We start from the raw sequence: 9390 nt of genomic DNA, 5'->3' as shown, positions 1-9390 counted from the left end.
GAGCATGTCCTGATGATGAACACCAGGTCGGCATGCTGAGAGAAAAACGACACAGACACAGTGAACGCACAGCATCCGGTTTGCCGGCACATCCTAATGAGCACAATGGTCAAATGCCCTGGGTTTGCCATATGTTGTGGCCATATGCATATCTGGTGAACCAGATGCCCTGCTTTTTCTCCCCCATATTGCGTCATTTTTCTCACAGCATAAACACATGACTTAAAAGGGAAGCAGGAGGGGGATATGGGTAAGCAATGTTAGCTTGTTATTCCAAGAGATTGTAGGACAGGAATCATCAGTAAAATCATCCATGGACCCATTCTGTTCTCAGATATTTAATGAGCACCTACTGGGTGCAAGAAGAGTTCACATCAAGTCAGAGTGATAAGTCCTTCATGAGTTACTGTCCTAATTTCTCAGTAAGCCCTCTCGGCATTCAGGCAAAGGGGAAGCTACAGGGTGCTGCTCTTAATGCTCCCAAAGACCATGAGGATCAACCCAAGCCACTTCTGCATGAAAATGTCTCAAATTGTTCCTCTTCCCTGGAAGGTCCTGCCCCACCTCTTCTGCAATGCCCATTCCTCCTTGATTCATTTCTCAAAGGTTTTTTTTTTTTTTTTAACTGTCTTCTAAACTCATCTGGTACCATTCATGATGCAGAGGATATCATAGAGAGCAAAGAGGACAGGCTCCTCCATCAGGGAGTCCACACAGGCATTAGCCAAATAATAAATTGAAGTATAATTACAATGAGAAGACACACTATCAAGGTGAAGTACCAAGAGCCACAAAAACGTAAAACAGGAAGACTAAGCTTTGCGTGGGAAGAATAAGCATGACTTGCCTTGAAAGTACGTCCTGCAAGGAAATGCTTTGATTCTTTAAGCCAAGTACCAACTATTCCAGTATCCCTGATCCCCACTCCTTCCTTCTATAGTATACCATAAACCCTTTAACAAAGTCCATTTGTGGTGTTTACAAACTTATGTGACTTTCTTAATCCTCAACAGCACAGTTTCCATGTCACCTCCTTTGCATTTTAACAGTGCTTCTCCCACTCAATAAACATTTGTTGAAGTACAATGGCATCTCCATTACTCATCAGCAGAGAAAAAAATCAAAATGATACCAAACATCAGATAATTCAAAAGTCCTCCTGGCTAAACTCTGCCAAATCTTAAGTTCATACCACCACCATGGTGCTTCACACAAAACCTTGTATGTCCAGGTACCCATCCTCTCCACTGGTGTGTAAGCCCTCAGGGGCAAGTATTAGGTCTTAATGAAGCTAGTCAAGGTTTAAGCTGTGTTTAGGAGAAAATAGCATATATTGGTGGAGCACTTTTCTGACACTTAGCAAATTCTTAACACATGTCTCTGAAACAAGTCCACCAATACATAAATAAAATAATTTCCCCCTCTAAGTGACTGTTCCTCCTCTGGATGCATGCATGATGTTTTTTGTCTTTTAACATGTCTCCCTTTGGTTGGACATGTGCAAGTGGGTGTTCCACAAGCATTTATTGAGGTGCAGGTCTAATCGAGGCCTCTACAGTACAGTATTTCAGGGGACACTATGCTCACCATCCTTCATGAAAATGAAGTTTGATGGAAGCACCAGTTGGATTACAATGCTCTTGTCATTGTGTCACACACACCGGACACCTAATCTCACAGAGAAGAAGGAGAAGCTCAGAAGAGTTGAAGGAACTACCCCAAGTTGAACAAGCTTCTGGCAGAAATGAAACTACCCATCTGATATTTAGACCCCTACCATGGTTGGTTAAAAAAAATGAACTTCTAGTCAGAATTTCTTACTTTCCTACAAGTGAATGAAGCTTCTGTGTAGCACTAACACAGTAAGGCTTGAAATTAGTACTTACTTGAATTTCTGTTCTGCCCTACAGTCAATGGACATGTCAATGAGCCTTGGAAATAGTTTCTTACACATGGCAAATATCCCAGGGCAGACCATCAAAACCCAGATTTACCCTGAATATGTACTTTCTGGGAAAGAAAAGAGTGGGGCAATTAGCTAAAAAGAAAGTCCAGATGTCTGATTCTTGGACAGGGTAGCCTTTTTTAAAGTCAATTAATTTACTCTATGATACAGTTCCACATTTTTGTATGTATCCTAGTTAATCTCTATTACAGGATGAGCAGAGATGGGGACATGTGAAAGACAATGGCCACTCAGCTCCTGCTGGATCGGTAATGGCAGCTGAGTAGAATACCCTTCTCAGGAATGCAAGAGGAACAAGAGTGGAGTCTCAAAACAAACAGAAGGAATCTATGTATGGAAAACCGGAAGTTGTATAACAAAAGATTGTTGTTTAAAATGATTGGTGAGAGGAGACTAAAAGTAGAATAAGTGTAATCAGATTGTTATCTCAGCCTAAATCCCCTTCATGGGGATTCTAGATCCCAGGCCCTTTAAGTGAAGGTAGGATCCAGGCTCCTGTGTCTTCTGTCTTCTCTCCCATCAAGAAAAGGTCATTTTACTGAACGGGACTCTGTTGATCCAGTGCTGGCCATTTCCTTGGCAGATTCTAAAATGAGTCCTCTCTACACTTCCTCCAGGTCCTCGTAAAACGTGAGAGACTGCATTTGATTTTCTGTAAATGGGTCATTTTTCGATGCTTAATTTAGAAACCTCACTCTTAGTATTTTCTGCTCTGGATATCTGGCAGGAGGGTTGGGGGAGGAGAGTGTCAGGAGAAATATTATGCCATAAGTTAAAAAACACATTTAAATTCTTCTCTTCTACTTTTTAAGTCCATACGTTATGTATCAGTGGAACAGAATTAGTTTCTGAACATTTTCATTTGGGTTTCTTAATTGGACATTTTATAGATCTAGGGGTCCATTTTCAATTCGTCTAATGAGAAAAATCACGCTAGCCAATAACATCAAAATAGGATTGGAACCAGAAAGAATCTTTTGTACCTGGAATCCTCCTGTTCTACTTTGCTGTCCTTTTTGGGGGGGAGGGGACAGAGAAGGGGCACAGACCCTGGCTCTTCACCAGAAAAATAAATGAGGGAACTGAGGCAGCTAGTGTAATACTTAGTTCAAAAAACTTGAATGACCTGAATTTCGCAGACTATACATCTAATAAGCACTCTTACCTGCTAATGGTTCTGTTCTCCACGTCCTGTCGGTTTAGAGTTTTCGAAGTCAGATTTTTGAGGCAGAGGTTTTAGGTTTGAGATCAGGTTGGCCAGAGGACAATTGCTGCATGCATAGTGGAGCCAAGGGAGACAGACACTTTCCCTTCCAGGGATAGAACCAACAAGCCAACAGTCACAGGCTGCCCAGAAACAAAGAGGGCATTTCTGCTATGCCTTTACATAACACAGCCAGGTTCAGCCTTGCTGCCTGTTGGCAGACAGGCAGACCTCTCACAGTGGTGTACCAAATATGACCTGTGAGCACCCGTCATCACACACGGAGAGTGACACAGGTGTCTCCAGCTGACTCAGACAGGGAGGCTCCAAAGAATGGGGCCACTGATGGAGAAGCAGAGTCAGGGAAACAAATAAGGGCCACACAGAAAAGCCCACAGAACCTCAGGCCCTAACATCAGTGAACTGGAGTACAAAGTATATCCTGGGATCATGGAGAGGAGCCCTAAAGCAAGACCTGGAATAACACAGGGGTGCTGTCTTGACACTTGGGTACCCAAGGTAGGATGTGAGTGGAAGGATCCATCTTCTCTCTCCTTCCCTCCCTCCTGTGCTAGCCAGTATATTTTACTAACGAAAACTGCCCAGAATACAGGAGCAGTTCCCTGGGGGGCACTGTTCAGGTTACAATAAGCAGAGAATAAATTTGGGGTAAGTAACAAATGAAAAATTACCAGCACAATCAGTAATGGCTTCAGAGTGTGCTACGTGGAGTGGTGGCTGCTGCTCAGCCTTCCTGAGGCATGGGACAGGAATCCCCATGTTTTCTGTCAAGTGTCTCCACATAGCCCATGGCCAGAATGACAATGCATGCACTGTTACCAGCCTCCACACTCTCATTCCACACCCTCTCCCCACCCCATGCCTCTCTTTGAAAAACCAGTGTGTCAAGGTTCTCCTGACATTTGGTCCTCCCTTAAGTCTCAATTCTTCTCTCTATTCCCATAGCCCTTAGCATATTATAATACCTGCTATTACCAGTTCATAATTATTCATTAAGTTTCATTTTTTTCAATCAACAAATGAGTAGTTATTAAACCTCATTCTGTACCAGGTATTATCCTTCATCCTGGGGGCACAATGTGTATAAAAGGACAGAGTCCTTGTTCCCTGCAACTTTCAGTCTAGAGTAGAGAACAGTGAGTGAAATAGTCACCAAAAATACATATGCAATTGAAAACTGTATGAAGAGCTTTGAATAAAAAGTACAAAATACTGTGAGACTGCATGGCAGACAGACTAAATTCAGGAGTTATGAACAACTTTGGCAATTAGTGATGACTGAGTTGAGTTGAAATTTTCTACACAAGGTAAAGGCTGGGAACAAGGCATAGCATGGGGTTTGCAATGGAAATAGCATATGCAAAGGCCCAGGGGCAGGCAGAGTTGTGTTCTTATTTGGCAAACTAGTGAAAGGCCTGACGGATAGACCCTAGAGAGTCAAACAGAACAAGCTCAGAGAAGCAGGAGCCTTGCTTGAAGGAACTGTGACCATATACCACACATTTCTAGAAGCTTAAAGTCTGCCAAAATAAACAAAAGGTTACGGCCTTTTAAAATGCATGTTTTTGCCACTGAAGTCCTTTAAGAATCATATTACTTCCTACCAAATCTTTCCAACCATCATGGATTTGCTGAATTTCGTTAAGTTGCCTGTTTCCTGAGGCAGAGATTATATGAAAGTGACATGTCTGTGCACTGTGATATTCTGTTGGTCTCATCTGATTATTCAAAACTGAGAAATAAAAGGATTGAAGTTGTTTTAAAGAACAATTAAGAACTGAATATTTTCTGGATTGTTTTTGTTTTGGTGGTTTTCCTTATCTAGTTTTTATTCCACTGCTTGAGGACTCTTTGGTTAGCTGGACTTTCGGTTCTGCATTTGCCATCAGTCAAGTTTGTGAAGCAGGAGAAAAAGATAAGATGAATTCTTCAAACGCAACAAGTATAAAAAGAGAAACTAGAATGACAGCTTTGGCTCACTCACTGGCTTGTTTGCCCTGAGCTCGATTACAGCGGAGTGCTCAAACCAAAGCTGTTTATTACCTTGTGCTCCCCCTGCTGGTCCCAGGCTCAGAAAACCAAGGTGTTTATGAAGGTGAGTCTAAATTCTCCCTACACCTCCCTGAGCCTCCTCGTCCCAACACCTCCATGCACACTTTCTTATTCCTAGCCACAACTCCAAACACTAGTTGCTACAAATCTGCAACTGCCCTTCCTGAACCTCTCAGCATGGGTTGTTCCTGCTCCTTGACACAGCACCTAACTGCAATCCTCTTTGGGTTTTCTCTTCTAATCATTATTCCCTTTGACTAGCCTAGGCTACTAACCATACCTGCATCTTCCTGCACCCAACTGCAAATTCAGAAATTGTGGTGTGTATGAAAATCAAAAAGAATAATGTAAGTAAAAATAATCATCAACTAAAATTATTTATTTATTTAGCAAAAAAAAAATCACAAATACCATCTTGTGCAGAACTCTATTTCTAGGTGTTCAGTTAATATCTTGTGACTATCATTTTTTCCCTTTTTTTTCTGCCTGCCTGCCAGCTGCTTCTTCCCCATTGCTAATGCAGAGATGCAAAACTTTATGATCCAAGGCATATATATAGGAGCACTGCACATACACAAGAACATGTAAGTAAGCACACACACACACACACACACACACACACACACACACACACACACACACACACACATACACTGCACACATATCTGAACTTTCTCCCTTTTAAAAGACAAAGCTCCTCTGAAGTCCAGGAAAAGACCAGAGCCGAACACCAGACCAGTCAGACCCAGGGATCTATCATTTCTCTGGGGTTGAGCCCCTTAAGGTTTTCTGTCCTAACCTCAACACCTCAGGTTACAGTTTGTTTTCTGCTGATACAAGTGCTGTACATGTCCCCATGGAGATGTAAAAAGGCTTCTGGTTTCTACTTAATAAGGAAACCTAAAAATATTTAAGACCCCAAATGCATGGCCTCTGAGAGAATTTTCCCATGGGCCCCATCCAGGTGTAAGAAATAATTAGGAAGGGCACAACTGCACCTGTATTAAATCTGATAGTACATTTACATGCCTGCAAAACACTATGACCTCTTCTCTTAATTTCAGAAATTATTTTTGTCCATGGATTTCTTTTTCTCCTACAAATGAATGACACACATGTTTTATGTTCTGTATTGGCTGCATTTGTTTACTTTTTTTTTAATTTTTAAAATATCCTTAAACAGTGAACACAGGAGAGAGGACACGTGGCTTGCCCAAAGTCACACAGTTTATTGGTGACACATGGAGGCTAGAATATAAGTGGCCCTCTAAACTCAAGTGCCTATCTCAAAGCAGATCTCTAAATCTAGAAATATTAATACAAAATACAGAACAGCTAGGTTAAGGAGATAGCATACCCTAGCCTTTTGAAGGCCAGTAGTACCCCCCTTGCCAGCCCTCCACACATCACTAGGGCCCCAAGTTGAGAAGACATTTTCAACTACAACGTGCCCAGCCATGTTTTGGATGATGGTACTTTATATTTATTGGATTTTCCACAGGAACTGGAATAGTGAGGAATGCTTGTAGAGTACTTGGGAGATCCCTGAGTCCTAAGTGCTGTGCTGATGATGTCAGCATCCACTGCAAGGGAAACTGTTTAATATCAAGCAATTGTAAATACTGGTAGAATCTGCTCTAACAGAAGTAACTTATAAGTCCTGTTCTTAACTGTGATTTTCACTTGTACCTGGGCCAGTAACTTAGATTCCTATCCTTACCTTAATGTACTTTTTATAGTTTAATTTCCTTTTTGTGGCGCTCTTTGGGGTTGGAACTTTTTTTAAGCCATACAACTCAATTGAAATCAGATTTCCCCTGAAGAAATCAAACAGATCACAGGGAGGCCCAGTCTGAAAACTGCCCACAGCCGGTGGTCAGATTATAGAGAATCGTATTCCTCCTTGGCTACTCTTTTGTTATCTGTCCAAATGATGCATTTGCCCCCAGGCTCACATTGGTGAAGTATAGGAGCTGATGAATGGAGCGTCCCAAAAGTGTACAGTTTGCTAACATCACCCACAAAAGCTTTGTGTGGGGGGATATTTCTTTCAGTCCCTAATTAGCCTTTCTGATAACATTAGCTCTACTTTCTCCCATGGTTAGGGCTGCCAACACATAAACACAGTTACTAATCTCTAAAGAGATCTGTTTGTTACAAACATGGTCAGCCTGTAATACTCATAAAATGGACTTAGTGTCTCTTTCTCAATGATTTCTGTGGTGTGGGTCATAGTATGTAAAATTCCCAGGAAGATCACTGTTTTAGGGAAGAGGACTAGGTTAGAGAGAACTCAGAAAATATTTAGAACAAGTGAAGTCCTATCCGTCCTGCCTATTCTACAGAATTGACTTTGGGAAAATTATCTCTATGGATCTCTCTCTCTCTCTCTCTCATTCTCTCTCTGATTAGTGACATGATATATACAGTTGATAATGCTTGCTAGCATTTTTGTGTGTTTAAAATGAATATTGCATAAGAAGCACTTAGCAGGGAATTTGGAGTTTGGTGTGGTGCCCATGCCAGCTTTGTCATGGATAACAAAGCCATTGCAGGGGTGAAAATTAAGACCTCAAGCATCTTGGGGAGAGAAGTGAAAAAGATCAGAACAGAGAGTCAAGAGCATAGCAGGGATAAGCTTTGCTTCTATGACACTGCCCAGGCTGGGCTCTGGGGACACTCATATCTTTATGATGAATGAACAAGTTAATGAGATCAGACATGCTGTACATAGACTGTGTCCATTTTTCTTTCAAGTTTTCATAAGTGGACCAGGGCTAGTGGGAGGAAGTTTCCTAATATCTTTAGCAGTGCAGGTCTTCCATACCACATAGTTGTTTTGGGGAGAAAGAAAGAAATATCAGAACGTAAGGTGGGGGTCACAGATTAATGAGAGGAGTTTATGTTGCTTCTCCTTGGATAAAATGCCTGTGTTTATTGCACCATGCTCATAAATCCTTTCTCTAGGATTAAAGAAGAAGAAAAAGAAGGAAAAAAAAAACCAACTTGGCTCTTGAGTTGGAAATAGGATACTGTATGATCAGGGTGAGAATTCCTTTCAATTAGCATTATTTAAAGAATGAAGCCATGTCTAACTGCTCTTACTATTTTTGAATGAACATGCTCACCTATCTTTCAGTAGCTCAGCGATGATTACAAATGCAACAAATAATTTTCTGCATCTGTACAGGTGTTTACAGAAAGTAACAAATTCAAACAGCACAATGCCCTCTCTCCTATGCTCTACCTTCTTTCTTAAGATTTCTCAGGTTGAAGACATAAAGAACCATATCCATTCTATACAAAATATACAGTATTTTAATGCTTTTGTCTTTTTAAGAGTCAACTCACACCACTGTGAGTTAAAATATGGCAACAGGTTTCCAATACTTAATATAAATATCTGAGTGTATTAATTAGTTTTCAAGTTCTCCAAGCAATGACTCAAGGTCACAGTTTGACTTATTTACAATTGACAAATAACCTGGCAAACCGGGTGCTGAATCACTCCATACAACAGAAAATAAATTGTCATTCAACTTAACAAAAGAATCTTTCTTTGCCATCTCACTACAATGGCCCTGCAAATGAACATCGCCTGAATAAAATCCTAACCACATTTTCACTCTCATTAACCACAGTAGGGTATCACACAATTTGCCTGGCTCCTGCTTAGACCACTGTGCACCATTTTAGTAGCAGCAGTTTGATGGGTTTTATGGCAGGTGATATATAGAGTGGGAGTTTCGGGAGTCGTAAACAGAAGGCACTGTGTATCACAATGTGGTTTAGGGATATAATGACTGTGTTGTAAAGCAAGGGATGACAATACTGCACTAGGCTTGGGGTATTGAACCAATAGACCAAACAGCTCAACATAATTCAAGTAAGAATGAAAAAGTCCTAAAAAAGAGTGTGTGTGTGTATGTAAGTGCACACAGGCCTCCTAGCTCTCATTAATTACTTCTGATAAACCTGAATAAGAGCTACCTAAACTGAAATAAATATGTCTTTCTCAAAAAATAGAACAATTCTCTTTCCTTTTAGCATCATCTTGCTGCCTCCTATGTCCAACCTTTAACCACATTTGTTGGCAGAATAATTACAGAAAACAGCTAGTCCTGGTACAAGGAAACCAACTCTAAAG

Source organism: Ochotona curzoniae, unplaced genomic scaffold, assembly GCF_017591425.1.
Source record: "Ochotona curzoniae isolate NIBS_2020 unplaced genomic scaffold, NIBS_Ocur_1.0 contig_883, whole genome shotgun sequence".
In the NCBI taxonomy this organism is placed as follows: domain Eukaryota; kingdom Metazoa; phylum Chordata; class Mammalia; order Lagomorpha; family Ochotonidae; genus Ochotona; species Ochotona curzoniae.
The sequence above is the reverse complement of the archived record's forward strand: the minus strand, read 5'-3'. Positions refer to the sequence as shown.